This window comes from Aphis gossypii, chromosome 2 (assembly GCF_020184175.1).
Source record: "Aphis gossypii isolate Hap1 chromosome 2, ASM2018417v2, whole genome shotgun sequence".
Taxonomy (NCBI): Eukaryota; Metazoa; Arthropoda; class Insecta; order Hemiptera; family Aphididae; genus Aphis; species Aphis gossypii.
The window spans coordinates 22,232,835-22,255,230 of NC_065531.1; the positions used below are offsets into that span (position 1 = coordinate 22,232,835).

Sequence of the window (22,396 nt, forward strand, 5' to 3'; positions counted from 1 at the left end):
AAATTACTTTTGGTTACATTTAGTTATATTTATATAAATAAACTTTTAGATACGACTATTAAAGTACACGGAAAAAGTTTATTTTCTACTGATTTCAATCTCTAAATGTACCAAATTTTATATTTATTTAACCTTATGTAATTATGTAGGATCTACAATTTTAAGTTGATATTTCAATTTATTAATTTATTGATACATAACGAAATACAAATATGACAGGTGACATCACTATTAAATATTTGATTCATCGTTGGTATCAAGTTTTTAAATGTTTTAATTGCCAAGCAAAGTGGATTAGTATTCAAAGTTTTAGTTTAGAACATATGCAATTACAGTACAAAATTAAATGTAGGAAATAAATTATTTAAACAATACAACAATTATCAATTATGTTTGTAATTTTTTTTATATTATACAATATTTAAGTAATTTAATGCATTTTAAATATAGAATTATTGTTTGATATTTTTATTTAAGATTTTATTTTTAATAAAAACCGAGAGAGATAAAATTGAAAGCAAATGTTTATTTTATATTAAACAAAAGTTTCTATTTTCGATCATTTATAATTACTACTGTCATTTATTTATTCTTTAGATTTTGTGCATAGTATATTGAAAGCATATCTTTTTCAATATTATATAATACTAAAATGAAGAAACTTGTGTAAGTTTTTTTTCCTTCAGTATAAACCTCAAGTATAAAAGAAGAAATATACTCTAGGTCGAGTTTTATTACTTTGGTTTTCGATTGGGAATCGCAAGTGTGGTAGTGGGTGGAAAAACAGCCAAGCGACTAATATACTGATGCCGAAACATTACAAAATTTTCTAAGTGTGTTTTAAAACTATGTATATCTTGTTCTGTGGTCAATTTTAATTTTTCACTTTTAAATAATTGATTCGTTCCCAATTGAAATATCTATAATTGACTTTATATTCCGTTATACATTAAGAATACCAGTCATTGTTTTACAACAGATAGAAGAAGATATTTTAATTTTTCAATAGTATCAAATAAATGCTCATGAATACTATGAATACTCATGCCTTACAATGTATTATACGTTTTTATTTTTAGTTTTGTTTAGTCAATATTAACATTAATTAACACAAAATAAATATACCACCAATTAAATTAAACTTCAAATTTTTATATTATTAATTATAACGTGTATTTCTTAGCTTATACTAATTTTATTTGAAAGGAGAAAACTATTGGACTTACAATAATTTATGATTGTCCCCTTCATCCTTTGATATATATATTTTGGAGACAACTTTTTTACGTTATATATAAACATCAAACTTTTCGATTTTCTCAATAGTTTTTGAAAAATTTTACGAAAAACTATGTACAAAATTTTATAATACAACTGTATAAATGACATTTTAGACTATTTTTAACTTAAAAAAATTATAGGCTAACGATTAAGTTCAAATAGATCGTTTTCATAAAAATTATACTCGTAAGTACTACACTAAAATACTTTAAATTAAATTCTTCTTGGCATAATCAAAGATTATAGTTGTACCTCTGCAGGATTAAACTCGTGATTTCTTTTAATTTTAGAGAGCCTATATATTTATAAAATAGTCAAATAAAAATTTTAGCCACAGTGTTGAGGCATAGTTCTGATATTTTTCATTGATGAGCAGTGGATGTACAAATAAACGAGTATTATAACAATAACATTTTCAAGTATTTTCAAATAATTTATACGTATGTGAAAAATTATTAGTTGAATGCATTTTCGTGATAAAATTGTTTCAAAGTCATTGGTCTTTGTAGAGTGGTTATTATTTTTTATTATATTGTTAGAACTCTTGTTAAACTCATGTCTTAAGTTGTTTAGTCTGAGAACTTTGAAAAGATATTATATAGCAGTTTGGTTGTCCATGAAAATATAATTTAGGGATTAGCATGATACATTTATTTTATATAACACAAATATTACTGTTAAGTGTTAGTTATTCAAAAAGGAAAACATATATACAATGATTGAACGACGTAATAATCTTAACATAATATATATATATATTTCAAATTATATTAGTATGTTATAACTTAAATATAATTTTCAGATTACAAAAACTTAAAAATTTAAATTTTTTATGAACTATTAATTAACACATTCAAGTTATAATTAGAAAATATTAAAATATACTATTCCAAGAAGTTTTATTTTATTTACCACATTGATTTATATAACGTTATGATTATATGTGATTGTTTTTTTTTTATTCTATAAGCCAAACATAACACAAATTAACAATATATTTTAAGATATATTAATCTTTCTATGTATTTATTTTAAGTGTAAAATTTCAGTATAAAAGTGTAAAAAACGCATTAAAAGTAAGGTGGTAGAAGGTTACCTACCACCATAAAGTAAATTTATTTTGTACCAAAACACCAGTAATATGTATATTTTAAATTAAGTTAAAAAAATAAAAAATGTAATATTTTTAATTCTATCTGAAAAAGCTTTTAGTATAAAAGATGTTTTCAAACAAAATAATACATTTTCTTGTATAAGATATGTTACTAAATATTTTCTTAAATATTCCAGTATTGAGATTTTAGTATTTTAATGAAGCAAAATGCCTAACTTTTCGTAAAAAATGATTTTAAAAAATATTTTCTTTTATCATAAAAATCTATGGATCAAAACGAATTACATTGATTTTGAAGTTTTCAAAAAATGAAATCCAAAATGAAATATATTAATATGTCTTATAAATCGTTTATGACACTTTGACATGCTTTTTCAGTAAATTTACATTAGACTATTTTATATGACATTTATATAATTTGTTTTATTTTAATGTGAAATGGTTAGTTTATCATAAAACGAGATATAAAAAATAATTATAAACTAAAAATATTATAAAATTAGAATAATATTTAAGCTATTTGGTTAATAGTTTAATGTATAGTTAAATAAATAATAATATCAGTCGATATCATTCCATCAACATTTCACAATTCCACTCGCTACATCTAAATTATATATTATATACAGTATATAAATTTAAGTCCTAAGTTCTAACTAATTAATTGTCTAATACTTATTAGTCCAACATTTTATACGTATAAATTAAAATTCTCAGAATATTCTGTTTATAAATAGCAAATTAAATGTAGGTATACTTTTATCAAACAAACAAAAAAAATAAATAAATAAAAAAAAAATTAAGAAATAATAACAACAAACGATAATAAAATACATTCATCGTTCCACTCATGATCTAGAACATTATTTCTCAAAAAAAAAAAAAAAAAACGATATTTTAAACTTAAATATTATGTAAAAATAGTATTTTAGAAAACGTTCAAAACTATAATCGAGATAATGAATATAGGTACTTATTGTTAAAATAATCATGTTGAGTATATTATAATATATACTATACTTATTATACAGATATACGGTTTAGTTAATGTCTAAAATAGTTTGTACATCGTCCACTTATTAATTGTAAACAGTGAACCAAGTATTTGGAAGAAAATATGTAGGTAGGCACCTACATATAGGTAAAATGTGTCTTAAGTTGTGAGTCGTAAACACTATTTGACTTTTCCGTGATTTTTAAATTTAATTATTTTTATATGAAAATTAATTTAAACTATAGCTATACAGTGTGTACATTTTATACATAATTGTAGAATATATAGTGCATATTTTGCATTCATTATCCCTTTTATTTTTTATGGCATCGCTGACGACAGGTTGGACCAGGCTTGCTCATTACTACCCTTGATTGCATTCATTAGGAGGTATCTATTTAATATTAATATCTGGATGATATTTTTATTAGTTTTACATTAAATTTTTTTCTTTACGTTGTATTTTAATTTTAAAATTTAGGTACTCATCTATACCAATTAATTTTAATTTATACGAACGCAAGTATAAATTTTAAAACAGCATAATATACTTATAGTTGTTTTTCTGGCACATAGGTAATACAATTTTGAATTTTTATTTTTGGTATTAGCGTTTCTTGTAATACTTTTTGACTTTATCATTTCATTTTTAGTATGAATTTTTTATTTTATGTTTTCTTGAATAAAAAACTTTAAATTTTAAGTTTTTTTTACATGTAGTTTAACTATGTAATTGTATGATTTTTATTTAAACTGAAATATAGCAAAAGACAATGGTTTTTTTGTTAAAATCGATATTAACTGTAAATCACATATCAATAAAAAAAATTATATTTATTTATATTCATGTGTATGTTAAATAAATTAAATAGTTTAAGTATTAATATTTTGAGTCTTGAATGTATTTATTAGTCAGAAATTATGTAAATGTAAATGTATTAATATTTTATATTTTTACGTGAATTAAAACTAAAAATGAAAGCAAAATAAGGAATACAATAAACTTTTATAGTTTCTTTTATACATTTTTTGCTGGTTCCTGGTAACATTAATGTAATTAAATCTTAAAAATCATATTTATGGTTATTGCGTTCAAGAGTATTATTCAATTACAGAAAATGAAGGAGTTTTTTTGAAAGATAACATTTTCGATGACTCTTGGTAGGAAGGTAAATTACATGATGGAACAAAATTTAAAAAAACAAATATTTAGTCAAACGTCATACAATTTTGAGATTTGGGAGACTTTTATTTTATTTCTTAACAATTCAAATATTATAGTCCATATATGCACTCAACAAAACGAGTGAATTATATGTATGTTTTTTCGTGATATTATAAGTGTTTGGAAGAACGGAGTAAACTTTGAACTACCGTCTCAGTTGGCATTCGGTGTTGTGTTGTTGAAAAAGATTTATGACCCGAAAATATGACCCTTTTCCTGCATACAGTGGTTGTGTAGTTATTATTTCGTGAGGTTGCACACAACTTAACCAAACAAATATAAAGGACAAAAATAAATCCAAAATATTGACATAACTTGATAACATTTTTATTTTAAATAATTTACGACCATTCCTATATGCCATAAATTCAAAAAAGTGAAAATGCTGTAGGTATAATCACGTAGTACATGATAAAGAAGAAAATAATAACTCGATGAATTTTCCGGGAAATGAATGACGACCATTCCTATATTTCAAATAAAACGTCAATCGTTTGATTTATCAGTTAGAACTTTAGGAGGGACATTGGCTATCCCTGTTTCATCGTTGTAAAAGTTAAACTATACATACGCTGTATTTTTTGTGTAGAACTGCAACTTATTACAGCAATACGTTTAAATAAGTTAAATGTTATACATTTATTTAAAATATATAAAAACCTATAATATATTGAAAAACTTATTAAATATGTTTATGCATTTATTAGCCTCGTATTTTAGAATGACATTAAAAATGTTGCCTATTTAAAAGTTATAATATATAATTTTATTCACGAATAAATTTATGAATATTTATTAATATTGGAATTTTGTATAGCATCTTATTATATAGTCTTCTATTTATTGAATAAGAGCAAATCCAATTAATTTATGGAAATTAAATCAATATTAATTTATAATGCTCTCAATAATTGTTGTTTTGTTTTCAAAGAAAAATAAAAACATATATATATTTATATATAAGTGTGTGTGTGTGTGTTGCACACGTGTTATTACATGACCCAGGGGAGGTTCAGAGTCAGCGAAAAATTGTCCCACTGGAATCGCCCAGCAGGGCAGTTCTTTGGGCCCAATAGTGCCCAGTGGACCGTTGACCTTTTTACCCTCTGATACGAATTGTTTAACACGGACGTCGACTAATCCGCATTGGTGCAATAATTTGAAAATCGTTTTTTTCCGGTTCAAAAAGTCCAAGGAACGTGTTGGCATGAAATGAAAATGAAAAAAATAATAGTAACAAAATACTCTGTTGGGAAAAAAAAATGAAAACTACAAGAGAAAAAGTTCCAGCATGCTGTGGAATCGCATGTTTATTGGTTTTTATATAAGTTAACAAATATCATGCAAAATGATATCGCTATTCAGCATTCCTGTTATACACTTTAGAAACAAAATAAGTTCAGTAGAAAATTATTTAATAATCCGTTAGGCATACTTAAGTAAATCAAATTTCTTGGAAAATATTAAACAAGACTTGTTTTCAAACTTTGAATTATTCAGCTGCCACTTAAAATTCTATACCATACATAACTAAAAATATTGAAAGTTGCAATATCTAGTTGCTTAAAAGTTTTGTACTATTTTTCAAGGTTTTATTATAATATGTTCTATCAAGTTTGACAAAAAAAAAAAAAAAAAAATTAAGTATTAATAATACTTTAATTAAAATAAAATAATAATAAATATAATTACACATTGTTGTACAACATGTATCTATTTAAAGAATTTATATACGGTGCCGTAATCTGGAATACAATAAAACAAAAAGATCAAAAATGTCTAAGATAAAGTCATATAGGTGTACACTCCGACGTGTAAAAAATTATTTTAAATATGTATAAATAATTAATTATTTTTATAGAAGACATAAAAAAATAGCGAAATGGTTTTAAATAATACATTTAATGTAAATTTAATTCGTTTTAAATTTATTTATGCAAATAAATACATTGGATTAAAAAAATGACGTACCTATGGATAAACTTTATAAAAAACGAAACAAAAGTTTAATTTAAGCATAGGTACTTTTTTTTTTTTTAATGCGTGACATTTTATGATGAGTAGCATTTTAAAGATTCCATATTATTATATTTAAAGGTATATACATACCTAATAAAATATAATAAATATTATATGCTTTACATTATTATATTATATAATAATGAATTCTGAGTTTGGAAAACAAATAATACACAAAATAATAATGGTCAATATACTTGTCAGTTAGTATACTTATATAATTATTATATGAACATCTATATAAATAAAACCTTTGAAATTTTCAATTGCAAAAAACACATTTATCTATTTCTAAGTTGAATAGTGTTAGTTTATTTATTTAATCAAAGAAGGCATCATTAAGACTTAACATAATATCATAAAACACTTTTGTGTATTATTTAATTAGTCTATTTTATTATTTTTGGGTTGTAAGTTAATATTATTAACGTATTAATATACATTTAAATAACACTATATAATATTATAAACGTTACTTTTATAAGCTCGGATAGTCTCAAACTAATACTATGATGTGTAATATGATACATAATAATTAGTACTCGTACTTGAATGGATTATTTACTTTTTATTTTATGGAAACGATTATTATTGGATACCGATGCAATGAAATTGTATTTACAGCCCAAAAAGGGGTGAACCTCAATAATTCAAATTTCGCATTTTCATTCATTATAACATAAATCGTCAGAAAGCTTTTAAAACCGCAATGACACCAATGTTTGGAGCTTTTAATGGTTTTATGGGCATCGGCAATTGAGTTTGTTGAAAAACATTGCGCAAAGTCGCTTTTCCCGTAATATACCAAGAGAAAGTCTTTTTAATCCTAGTTATTGGTTGTTTTGTTTTTAAACAACTTTTTCGTCAATATACACTAGAGGCATTTTGTCATGTCCACCTAAAAATTTGGAGGGTTGAATGATAAAGTTTTGTAGATAGAATTTTAATTGACAACCCTCCCTGTGCACTGTAAAACTCGCACCGATTAAAAAGTTTCGCACACCATATTAACTTCAAGGCAATGAGTAAATGTGAAATTCTAATTTAAATTATTAACCTGAAAATTATAGACCGAAGACAACAGTTTTAATTACATGAAATTTCACAGTGAAATTATTAATTGCGTGAGCACATGCGTGTATCAAATGTATACATCTTTAAAACCATCTGTGAATTGTTTTTAAGTAGATATTATATTCATTAAATTATTATGTAAGCCTATAATTTTAAAAGATTATTTACAGTATAAAAATAAATGTAAATTTGTTTGTTTTATCATTCTTAATTAGACAATATTACAATATAACAATAAGTTACAGCGAAAAAAAACAATACTGCACATCATATTACATTTGACATGGTATCTTAAATTGTTTATTATTTTATTAATGTTAGTTTTTAAAGTCAGTTTTTTTTTTAAAAGAATATTTTATTTGAGTTACGAGGAATAATTTTAGAAGAAATATAAAAGATAAAAATAAATTACGAATCATTTTTAATAAATCAAGTCAATAATGAAACACACTACACAGTGTCAATATTTTTCTTTAAATTTCAAAATTTTAATATTCTTATTTAAAACAAAACGTACCTATACAGTATCGTGTCACATAGTTTTATAACAATTAATGTAACAATTATTTGTGCGACAGACCTTAACCTTTTAACCTATATTTATGAACTATTGTAATAGAAATATTAGTTTTTCAGATAAAATAATTTTCTACAATATGCTATATTTTAATATTTATATATATATAAAAAAATGGTTATTATATAATTATCTATAAATGTTGTTGATTATTAAGTTTTTTACTTTAGTAAAATAATATAATCTTATAGTAACATTTTGTAATCTATGAAAAATATATATATAATACATTAATACGTATTTGATTTACTGTATAAATAAATTATAAAAGGCAGACAGGAAACAGAGACCGGATCTTGGACACTCGTCTTTCAGCTACACTCACTCCAGTGTAAAAACAAGTTATTGATTTAGTTTATTATATATTTATAAAAATTCAAGTATTATTAGGAACATTATGTTTTATTTGTCACTTAAATTGTTATTTATTTATTTTTTGAATAAATACCCAAAAAAATGACATACAATAAACATTGTACGCTGTAAAAACTGAAAATTATGCAAAACCTTAAAAAAATACTGGAAATTTATACTTCAACTAATTTGTGTACTTAAATTGAAAAATTCAATAGATTTTAAATACTAAATTGTTTTTAATAGGAACCTGTTGTAATTAAATCAGTAGTATTTTTGTTTTATAAGTCTAGAAAATTGTATAAATTTGTATCGAAAAAATCACTACCTACTTAGTACTTAGCTATTATATAAATTATTGAATAACTAGCTTGCAATGTTAAAATTTATTTAATTTACATGGATCTAGTTTCTGTGAATGTTATTCACAAATTCCAAGTTTATTGTGTAATGTCACTCATGTACGCGTTTTTTTATTCTCATTAATTATTTTACATGAATCGTATTTAAATATTCAGCTAAAGTGGATTTACTAAATAGCAAATACAGGCAAAGTTTTATCAAAATAACTGCATCATAATGCATTTTAATATCCCGTAAATAGAAATTACGAATGAGTATTATTTGAAGTAGATATTAGTCTATTACATTAGATAATGAAAGAACGTTTAACAAAAATTGATCGGACACACTTTTGCTAGTATTGTGTTTTGTGATTTATTTTTTATTTTTATGAGTTATGTTGGAATAGCCACAAATTATTAGTCTACATTTAAGAGTTGAAACTGATATAATAAGTTATACAGCATACTATCTTCCTCGAAAAACGAGGGGAGATGATATAAACGCAATAAAACAAAATAAGTGTTGTCTTCAAGTAAATGTTACATGGTTTGTATATTTTATTTATATTTATCAATAAATAAGTATACATTTTTATGAATTTCTTGTTGAAAATCTAAAACGACTATTTAAATAAGTATAAATATGTTTCTACAATGTAAGGTATGGAATAGTGTATAAATACATAGAGAAAAGAAATAAAACGCGAAATATACAAGTAAATAGCTTTAAAATATTAATAATTAAACTAAGATTTTTTTCTTTAAGTGTGTACAAGGAACAATAAAACACTGTGAGTATATTAAATATTCTGATTTCTATATTATATTCTGATATTTATTCTAACGTTTCAAGAAAATTCGGTCAGGTTAGCCGTCATAACTTATATTTTATGTTGGCACATTGCCTGAAATATGAGATACGAAAAATGATATAAAGTATAAAAATGTTAACACGATCATCATAATGTTCTCATGTGTAGATTTTTTCAACCAAATTCTGTATAGAAAAGATTAAAAATCTAAAGCTAAAAAAGAATACAATAGGTACATAATTTTGATAAATTCATTGAATATTTTTGGATTTTTAAGAGTTGTGCAATATTTTAAAATAATGCAATCATTATATTGTTCACATTGTTGTTATTGTTATATTATAAATGATTATTCAACATGAAAAATAATAGGTATAATTACTACGTGTTTAAAAGTACACTAACAATTTTTCTTATATAATAAGCAGTCATATATAACTATAAGTACCTACTTATAAACTTGATTTGTTAACATCATTCCTTATGTAAGTATGAAATTCCATACGCCTTACATAGTTTTGTTTTGTACTTATAAATACAATTTAATAATATAATATAATATTAATTTGGTAAAAACTATATAAACAATTTAATAAACCGTTTACAACAGTATACAAATTTATTTTTTAGTAAAATTAATTCATAATGTAATAACTATTTTAAAAATTATTTTCTGTTTGCTTTGATAGAAAGTATAACATATTCATTAACTTTTATTCAAAATATTATAATTTAATTATTTATATTGTTATTGTATAAAAATAATAATCATAAATATAAGTCATAATAAAATTGTTTGAAAAAAAAAACTTTTACTTTAATGTTTAATATTTCGTTTTAAAATTATACTTTTGCAAATTTTCAAACAGATTATTAAAATATTTTAATGAATCATAGGGGTTAAAAAATTAGTATTTAGTTGACTGAGAGTATAAATGACAGAAATAAATTACTGAACTATGAGAAGTATAAGAAACATATATTATAATTTATAATATATAATTTGAAATTAACAAAAATATTTTCCACTTTTACAGGTCATTATGAAAAAAAAAACTACGATTAGTTTTTATAGATTCTGCATTAATACGTCTCTACTCTTTAATAGTTAAATTGTTTAATGGTAAGTCTATCCTGATTAATGAATGTATTTATTCTTTTTTATTTGTCATTTTATAATGTAAATAAGTTGTTATGTGTTGAAATTGATTGGTTAGATGAATAATAATAATTACCATCAACACTATAACAATTGAAGGGTCGGCGGGAATAATGTATAATATGTAGCAATAAATTCGTAAATTTTACAATATCATATAAATACGAAAATTTTTTGGATATAATTGCATGCGATTTAAGTGTAGTTGAATTTTTCTCAAGCAATCAATAATATTTTAGAATTTTAAAAGAGTAGTCAGAGAAGTAGGTACTCCTAAGTTTGTGTTCAATACTTATACAACATTAACTTAGTGTTATGTAGCGACCTAAAACTTTAAATACATTGACTGAAAGGGTATACAATATTATTACACATAGCCTTTATGGGAGTTATACGACCTTTCCTTCATATATGATCTGCAATGCTAAAATAATATGTATATTTAATTTTAAGCATTGTTTTCAAATGTCTATTTATATGTGTATATATATATATCAAATAATTAGTTTAGAACTATATAAGTTAAGAAGATTGAAAGACATTTTCATTTATTCTATAATTTTAAGACAATTAAATAATGTTTATAATTAACAATATTAAAAACTACATATTGAGCTAGATAAATTTATAAAACTCACTTTTTTCAACTAAATAAAATTAATTTATAAAAAGAGATAGTTTAAATTAAAAAAAAGTAAATACATGCAAATAATATAGTTAAAATAAAAATTTAAAACGTGAAGCTACCGGCTTTAAAAAATTCTTTAAGCCATAGTTAACTCAAATATTTTACGTTTAAAAAAATGTGTATATTTCTTGTATTTCTTATTTTAATTTTGTACTGAGATAGGTATAAGAATAACAAGGACATTTATTATAAAATTATATGATAATTTGAGGTATAGCTGCATAAAGCTCTTAAAATTTACAGTACTCAATTGATAAGTTATAATATTTGTAAGTATAGTTTTAAGTGCATGGCCTATGTATACCTATGACTAATGAGATTTCGATATTAGTTGGTTTTTATTGTTTTTAATGTATTATAATACTATGATGTATTAATGTCCGAAAATAACCATTAACAAAAAGCTATACATTTTATTTGTATTAAAATAATTTGCATTTGACATCGATTATTTAGTATTAAATAAAAAAATAATGAATATTTAAGATAAGTATACAATATTTTGTTTTTACAGATTTGCAAATATCGCGCTTAAACTGTATACAAGCATATATACGTATGTATGATGAAACTAACATTATATTATTATATACTTAATCAAAATTGTCAATAAAAATAATATTTTGTTAAGTATATTGTTGATAATCGCATGTAATATTATATTGCGTATTACGAAAATCGTTTTAATAATAACTTTTTGTCTAGAAAAACAGGAAAATACAGTGGACTACTACGCGTATATTAGATACGTAATATAATATCTAACCAGACCAAATATAGTAGTTTATAATGAATTATATATTAAGACAAATGAGTTTACAAACATATTATGATTTGTATAAAACTTACTTTTATCAAGGCTGAATGTTGATATCACAAGACTCGACGGTTCGGACATTTGACACATTACATTGCAAAGAAAACGTCTGTTATACAAAAAAAAAAAATGCGACTATATATGTGACAAGCAGAAAAATGTCCACATTTTCAGTTTCTATAGGTACCTATTTACTAGACAGATTTTTCAAATGCATGACATTTAGCATCAAGCAATTTAGCTGTTTGAAAATTAAAATAATCTAGGTAATTATAGCTACTTCACTTCTAAAATACCGTATGTTTAATACATAAATGACCCTATTATTGTTTTAATAATAAGATAACAATATCTTTAATAATTTTAGATAGAAATCATAATTTATTATATTGCATTAAAATTTCAAATGTTGATTACAAATTACAAGTCTTTCTCAGAGAAAACTAAAAATAAAGTGTCATCAACGTTTTTGAGATAAACAAATTTTACAATATAGAAATTTTGTTTTTTAACTTTTAAATACTTGACTACAATTAAGTTTTAAAATCCATTTTAGAATAAAAATACTAATTCTACATCGTATTTTTCAATCGATACACAGCTCACATCAACTAGTACCTTATGTATTTATGTTATCTATATTCTATAAGATGAACCCTATACCTGCTCATGGACATTATAAGGTTTTAACAGTCTTTATGGTAGTATAGTTTTGCATAACATCAACATAAAATATTATTTTTATTTCACTTTATTAATTCCTACTTGATTTCGAAAAAAATACGTTAAATGTATAAAAATGCATTAATAAATATTGAAACTTTAAACTTTTGAAACTTGTATAAAAATATTTTATGTCTTAATAGGTATATATAAACCATTTTGTTGATTTTACTGGAAAAATACTGTCATTTTTGAAAAATTACCTGCTTTTTAGATTGATTGTGTTTTGTATAAGTCTACCACCACTCACCAATGTTCGTTTTTTCGAACTTTTGTAAGTACACATTCTGCTCAGAAAATAAAAATATATATATTACCTATTTACAAACAGCAACGAATCCAACAACGATCAGATCATTCGATCAATGAACGATCATTCGATCATTTTATCAATGTTTTATTTGCCCATATTGCCGATTTTAAAACGTTGAAATCGCACGATAAAATTTTCGATTTGTTACCGTACGCTTTTCTATTCTTGCGGTGTATTTTATGTGAACAAACATTATAATAACACACAAAAAATATTAAATAGAGTAATATTTCTGACGGTACTACTAACGATAAAACGCCGGATGGCCAGTCAGACGTATAATGCATAGAGCAGTGTTTATGCGGTTTATTGTTGTTGCGTCGGAGCTTATTATATATTATTATTATATCGTCTGTCCATCAGCCGTCTGAAATACATTGCTGTCACTACAAAGACAGTCTGTATTCTTGGACTCGCAATCGTATTATATAATCATTGTTCATACGATTATCACTATTGACCGAAACTCTACTTGTGCATATAAATATAAACTACAAGGTTTATGTACACATACATATTATATATACAGTCCCAATAATCTCACTGAGCACATCCTTTGTGAGCGTATACCAATAATAATATACACAAGTCTATAGTCTAATAATCTAATATTCTGTTTGAAGCATAAAGAAGATGGATTATATATAATATTACAATAACGACCGTCATATTATTATTTATCTACCCATCCCCTTCACGCGATCACAGTATTTTGTGTATTGATAAACATGCGGGTAAACATAAAATACCGTGAAATAGATAATAGACGATCATTGGATAAGATAGGGATCGAATTTTAAAGAAGGTTTAAAGGGATTTTCAGCGACGATTTTTCGTTTTTGCCTAACACAAACGAAACGTATGAATATACTCCGAGTTTCATTCTGATGCTGTAGGTACCTGTAGAACTAGTAAAGTGAAAGGTAGAAATTCTAAAAAAAAATAGATTTTAATTTATCGTAGTCTTCTTGATGTTCACTTTTCTACATTTTTATGGTATTTTTATAAATTAAAAAAAAAAATTATGAAAAAAATTGTTATAATTAAATTTTGAGAAAAGTTAAGATTTAAAAATAAAAACTAGGAAATATCTATATTCCACGTAGAAGTGTAGGCTTTATGATTTTCACTAGATTAATCGGTATGTTTCAATGAAAAATTGAAAACCTATCAAAATTCCCGTGTATTTTATGTAAAAACAGAAAATCACCACTTCTATTTCATAATTCTGGCTCGTCAGATATTTTATGGTCATTTATAAAGCTTTTAAATAGTAGGGGAACGTAAGGTAAAATGGAATAAAAATCAATAATAATTATTATTATTTAGGTATACAATAACTCTCTTAAAGTCTCAACTAAAGTTGAAATTAATTTTTTAATTTTTTAGTCTTTTAAGATTTTCAAAGAAAAAATAAATAATAATAATAGGTAATTGAAAAAATACAGTTATCAGTATTGAAATAAAAAAAGTACTTTAGATTATATAGATCTTGTATCCGGAGAATTTGTGAGCGTAGCGAGCAGGAGGTGAATCCTTCTATAGTAATGTCATAATATTATTATTATAGTAATTTAAATATTTTACTTTAGTTGTTTTCGAAATACTATGTTGTTAGTCCCAAATATAATGAACAACTGTTAAAAGGTCCATAATAGTATAATTCTGATTTTAACATTTTTATTTTTCAATTATAATCTATTTACGAATATTTTATAATATTTATAGCATGCTTTATTCTTTATATCTGTTTTTAACTTTTTTTTTTAACCATTTTAACTTCTAGGTCAAAATTGAATTCATCCGATTTTTATTTACGAGATAAAACTAAGCGCTAATGTGCTGTTATTGCCTATTACGTTGATCTTATAGCTATAGAAGCCTTTTTCGTTATCTCTTCTCGACACTACCAGCAATAACTAATAAGTTTAACGAACACCTCGAGTTTTGACTTATTTCTGGTTGCTGTATAGTGTATATATTATAATCTTATTCGTGTTTGCCAACCTATTTGCACATAATTTAATGTGAACATTTGATTATACGCGTCGACTGGCGCGCGATCCATAAATCGTCGTGAATCGCCAGACGTCAACTAGGTACAATCGTACAGGTACCTACATAATATGGAGTTAAATCTAATGAAAATGGATATCAACGAACGCGGTTGTTTGCACTAACCTTAGAATAACACATAATGGCAAATGATTCTAAATACTAAAATCTTCTATTTGTTATATATAGATATTATGCGGATGTCGTGGCATATTTTGTCGTCGATTTGAACAATATCTTTCCAGTCTGGAATTACGGATTAAAAGTTTTCTTTTGCTCACAGTCGTTGGCATTCGCCTGCTTACGAATTTCTATGTTATATTATGTTTAAAATAACATCAGTCGTCTAAAATTCTCAAACAACGCCTTTCTATGAGAGTGAGCGCTTATTATTTTAGGTACCTATATACTTTATGTATTTTACGTATTCCTTTGAAATGATAAGCATAATACATATATATAGTCTTAAAATTATACACTATAATTTTTGGTATATATTTTTCTAGTTCCGTGTTCTGCAAAGTTCAGCTGAATAAATTTGATGTACAGTTTTGTAGAGATAATATTTGAATACATTCAAAAATATCGATCTTTAAAAATTTAGAACCGAAATTTGGGCAGGTTACATAGATACTATAATAAGCGTATATTATGTTCAAATATAACGGGTTTCAAAATATATTTCAATTATCAATACATAAATATCCATATCTATTATACCTACACTAATATTTTTCAGTATTCTGTTTTTTAATACTGTATTTAAATGAGTTTAATTATTGATAGGTATTTAATGTTTGTTTTTCGTACACGTTTACGACTTAATTTATCATATGTCCAATCTGAGAATAATAAATTAAGAAAAATATATTGATCGACTTAAATACTTGTGCAAAGTAACTTAATTATATGAAACGCATTTCAAATTAGTTACAAAAAATATATTTTTTATTTATTCAACAATGTTGGTAAAATAATTAATTTTTTGTCATTAATTATGAATTTATGAGTTAAGTACCTATATACATAAACTTATAATTTATAAAAAATTGAAAAATATATTATGAAAATCAGAAAATGTATTAGCATTGTTCGTAAATTTAAAATAAAATGTCAGTTACCTACATACGAGTAGTATACTAAAAAAATTCATATTATATTTATACTGCACGTAGTTACACATTATAAAAATGCTAATAGTTATTATTTTATTATTACGTCTTATTTTCAAAATATTTATATATCACCGATTTTGAACAACTATATTATATAGTTATACGAATATTCAATATATATTTTATAGTAACTTTATAAACTTTAAAATTAATTTAAACAAATATATTTTTAAAATTAAATTAGTATTAGGATACTGTTAGGTACTTTTGTTTTTTATATGAATAAATAGCCAAATACGTATATAAATCATATATAGGTAGCTACTAGTAATATGTCGGCTGTCAAGGACTTATGCCAAAGGTTGGTTGTCCGGGATAGATGGCAGGTAAATATTGTGCTCACCAATCACCATCATAGTAGAGCTTTATCAATTGCCCCGTGTAGCATTACCCACCAATATATTCCTGTTAATGTTTTTCAGGCAATTCGTAAAATTCGTATTATTTATTTTAGTTTAAAAAAATAAAATAAAATTATATTCCAAAGCTGAAATATTGATCATTAAAAATGGAATCTAAATCTTCTTTTCTGCCTGAAAAATATTGAAAAATAGTAGGTAGATAAATAAAAATCAAGGAAGTTACTCTGTTGTATAGTAGATTTCGAATACTGCAGGCAACGCCATTGAGTAGATCACTGTAATGAATATTTTAAACTTGAATTGAATGATAAATCATTACACACGTTAAACGGTTCTTTAGTAGAGATGATGTTTTATAGCTCTATTTCCGAGGATATTAATTTTTTTATCTATTTATTACTATAGAATAATATAATATGCTGAAAATTTCTCTAAAATATAATTGCGCATAACTATCATAATATTATATAATTTATATGAATAACTGTTATAAACGTATAAGTAAATATAATAGCAACGTACATTACGGTAAAATTAGATTCGTATAGTATAAATAATTTAAACTAAAATTAGTTTAAATATTTTCAAAATTAAACTTTGTATAAATTGAATATTAAATAACACAATATGTAGCAATAAATTTAAGTCCCTAAAATTAATATTTTTAAATTACAAAATAATAATTAATATGATTACTTTTTGTTTAATTATTCATTTTCATAATAATTAGAACTTTAAACGCTTATAAAAATATTTTACACATCTATTCTTGATACTTTAAATAGTTTTAAGTACAACTTATCAGAAACACTGTATTCAATTTTTGATCTTTTTGACAGTGAATTAAATTGTTATCCTCAATAAACCTATATTAAAAATTAAAGACAATTTAAAATGTCTATTAAACATTTTAAGTATCTATATTATAACATTTTGAACTATAACAAATTAAAAAAATCAATTTACCATTATTTTTTTTTAGTTTTTTAGTTTTTACACTGATTGTTAAGAATAGTACCCACAGTAGAATTGACCCTAAAAGAATAAACTATAAAATTTGCTACTAAAAACTACCCTTAATATTGAAGATTGGGCCGTATTTTTTTGATATAAAAAGTATCATCATAATATAATCGTCCAAAAAAAAAAAAAAAAAAACGCAGGTAAGTGAGAAACACTTAACTACACTTATAAAGGTGTCAAGTGCGTCATTGTTACATGTGTGTTAAATTTGAATTCAATGATGTGTAGGAAAAATGAATCTAAACAGAGATGATCTGTACAGACTTTCAGCTTATAACACTAAGTATATTTCTTAATATGTTTTTTAGTATAGCTATATTAAAGTAATTTATTTTATTTTAGTATTAAGTTTAGTTGAATCTGTTCAGAATATACAATAAAATTCACAATCACATTATCATTGCTAAATCAATATATTCTTCGACTCGCTCAGAATTTAAAAACAAATCAGATTAGAAATACATATACTTAAAATTAGGCAATAGAATTCAACTTTTTTTTTCTATCGTCGTTATTTTCATAATTTTGAAATAAAAAGAGTAATTGGTAAATTTGTATAAAAGATCTACGCTGACAGACAAATACGTATATGAAAAATGAAAGCTTGCCAATTTCGTATAAAACCAAACATTATCATTTACTAATCTATATTCTATAATATTACTTTGTGACAAACACCATTAACATTGTTTAGGATTTATTTTCTGTGGTGATTTGGGATTGTAAAACGTCATTCGAATACACCGAATCCTTTATAGCATCATCTGTTTAGGTCATCGCGTAAAAGAAGAAATACCTAGAGATTTGTGCATTATCCCATTATCCAAAGTTACTTGTTTGCGATTGTGATCATCATGTTTTTATATTCGTTACAATAAAGCTATTTAAATATCATCCAGAATGACATTTTAATTTAACGTACCTCTTCTGAGTTAATTGAAGGTAAAATATAAGTATTATAGAAAAATGAATAGGTAGTGATGCGTTATTAATTGACAATGCACAAGTCTATGTATTTACATTGCACATTTGTAAATAACTGTCATAACTACATGAATGAATAGTTTATATTTTAATTAAAATTTAGATTGTTTTCTATATAGGTACGTCGATTTTTTTAACTTCAAACAATTACAGTTACCATTTGATCATCGTTTAAATACCAATGTAAATCCTAATTTTCAATAAATTAAGAGAAAATATGATAATATATTAATGTATATTTTAATATGAAGATTGTTGATAATAATGTTATAGTCTTCTAAAATATATAAATTTGCCTAACATTTTACTAATTAGGTATATGTATGTTGTATATTCTATTAAAAAATATAGATAACGATATATTGAAACATTTTAATAATTTGTTTTATATTATTATTGTTTTATATTTATAAAATTATATTTTTACATGTATTAAATAAATGAAAAATATATATATATTTATTTAAAACAATAATATATACCAATATCATTAAAAATAATGAAAATAATTTTAAAAAAAAATTGTTTAAAAAAAGCTTAACAATATACAAATGTATATTGTAAATTTAAATATATTTCCTATTTAAGTACGCATCTAGTTTTTTTTAACCTTTGTACTTATGTGGGTATTATACGATATTTATTTATTTACCTTTATTGTGTTGAATAATTACAGTTATAAGTAATAATTATGTATACAAATATAATACATTGTTATAATAATATATTTATTATATTATGATTCTTCAGTAAAATTTAAAAATAAAAACTTATCTTATTTTTAAAAGAAGTAAATTGTTTGTATTTAACTTATTAAAAAAAACGTGTAATGATCATGGTATTATCGGGCAAGATAAAACTTCATTAAACAAAAGTAATAAATAATATATTTATAAAAAATATACTCCAACCGTTAATATTAACGTTATTGTATTTTCTCTTAATTTGTCTATAAATGTTTAACGTGTTATAATTTAATAATAACATAAAACAAATTATTAAATGCATACATGTTACATAGAAATTGAAATAATTTTTTATTTTATTTTATTACCTACCTATATTGCGTGTTTAATTCAGGTTTGAATTAGGTAAAATATTTAACATTTTTAAAGTGTATGGGAAAAATTTTGAAGTATGCGAGATAGTTTTGAATATTAAAATTAAATTAAGTAGCATATAATACTTACAAATTGTTCACAATGTTCGTCTATTATGACTTCGGTTAAAGGTTGGCCGTAAGCTCGCGGGGCCGAAGTCGAGAACGCACTGTCCGTTACGCGACTTGAAACGCCGATTCCGCACCACAAAAAGACAGAAGCGCAAGCGTTCACTATACATGCTATGCAAAAGCAAATTTACGAGCGAGGATTACTATACAGACGACGAATGCGTAAGTACACGGTAAAATATCAGTCATAAATATATTTTAGTTATAAGAGGCTCACAGTTTTCCGATATAGAATTCGATCGATGATCGTGATACACAAACAAAATATATATTATACATTATTATTATCGAGTTTCAAATAGGTACCTAAGTATGTATTATTATAGTTTTCTATAATAACTTTTGTATATTATTATTTAATATATTTGAATAGTAGGATTTAAATCAGTGTATGAGATAGGTAACATATTAAATAATATATAAGTAGGTACATAGGTATGAACATGAAATAATTACTATTAAGTAATAAAAGTGTATTAAAATAACTACAAATATTTAAGAGTAATATGTGCATTTAAAATTTTAAAAAAAGTTTTTTTAAAGGATATTATAAGATTTTTTACTAGTCTAAATGGTGATATCGTTTTAAAAAATCAATATTTTTTTTTTACGACATGTTTATAAATTTCAATTATGGTATTCTATACAACATGAAAAATATAATGAATAGATTATTAAACTGAAATTAAAAATATAATAACTACTTACTTATTTTTTTTAAAAAAATATTAAAATTTACATGAATTCTAAATAAAAAGTCGTTATCTAATTAAAAAAAAGGAAGAGGCCGTGGAATTTCCATCTCTAAGAATATTTTAAAATATTAATTACTAATTACTAATTTACATAAACGATTTACAAAAGATAACACATGGTAAGTTAAGACATACTAAATAAATTGGTCTTTGGAGAATCAAATTGTCTCGTGTTTATTTAAAGTCAGTTATTCACTTATTTGAGTCATTAGGAATTAAAAATAAAAACAATATTGTGTCCTACATGGCCATATTTTTTAAATAACATAACTCATACGGTTTGATTAATTAGAAAATACTATAATAATAACTAAAAATATGTCTTAAATAATTAATAATTAAAATGTTTTAAACCTATTGTTTCAAGTTCGACAAATATTACACTCTGATGTCTGAAGTGGATTTATAATATCACAATAGGAAACATTCTTATTTAATACCTAGTAACGAGGTATTAATTAATTAAATATATTTTTCGAGGGACAGATAATTATTTTGTTATGAAACGTTTCTTTTTAAAATATATAACTTACTTTTTAATCATTCTTTACATTCTATTATAGCTAACATTTAACAGTTATTTCTTATATACATAAAAACAATAAATCGTTAAATAAGAATTTCATAGTTGAATTAATATTGTATAAGGAAAGTGTGAACATTGTTTAAGGAATTTGATGATTCGATTTCAATTTAATTATTAGCAATCGTTATATTTTAGTTTAGCAATCTGTAACGTTCGGTACCTAGTGGAGTCAAACAATACTAGTGATAATACGGTAGTTGTATGATGCATTATTAAAATAAAACAGTTTAGCAATATTCCGCGAATGCCGTCATATTATTTTTCTTTCAATCATCCTTTGCCGTAGTCACCTACAAAATACTTATTTTTATCATTATAATTTTTAAAATTAAGAAACCTCCCAAAGTTCTAACCCAAAAATACGTCATTGCATTACTTTATTACTTCATAAGTATTATTTTTTGTGTTGACCTTTTAAAGATTAATATCTTGATATATTTTATTGCGCATACGTCAAAATTCGTTTTTACGGAAAAAATTAATTATTTGATATACACCTAGGATGAAAATATTATGTTATTTTGTAATCCAGCGATAAATAAAGAACAGTACAAAAAATACTGTAAAAAGTAATTTATATTTTTATCCATATGCGAGTTGTAGTTCTTTTTTTATTTATTTATTTTTTTTTTTTTTGACAAAAAAAGTAAAATGATAAATTCTTTTAAATTCTCAGTGAAGCAATGTATTATTATTATTTTTTTTTTATGTTTGGACACTGATTAAATAAA

General features: G+C 23.6%; 1 protein-coding gene and 1 long non-coding RNA gene across 4 annotated transcripts in view; one reads left to right on the plus strand and one right to left on the minus strand.

Moving 5' to 3' along the window:
• The window catches only part of LOC114124352 (trace amine-associated receptor 1), a 53,907-nt gene extending 33,493 nt beyond the window's left edge, over window positions 1–20,414 (minus strand). The window contains exons 1-2 of one of the 3 annotated variants that reach the window (XM_050201774.1): window positions 20,284–20,376; window positions 12,491–12,567 (exon numbers count right to left, since the gene is read on the minus strand). The gene's annotated coding sequence lies outside the window, so the exon portion shown is untranslated. Of the gene's footprint in view, window positions 1–12,490; window positions 12,568–13,498; window positions 13,778–20,283 lie in introns of those variants that run through there. The other 2 variants (XM_050201776.1, XM_050201775.1) reach the window with 2 other exon arrangements.
• LOC126550372 (uncharacterized) lies at window positions 9,304–12,217 on the plus strand. Its single transcript, XR_007604445.1, has 3 exons — window positions 9,304–9,529; window positions 10,832–10,917; window positions 12,156–12,217. It is a non-coding gene; the product is annotated as an uncharacterized LOC126550372 (long non-coding RNA).
• Window positions 20,415–22,396: the final 1,982 nt, after the last annotated feature.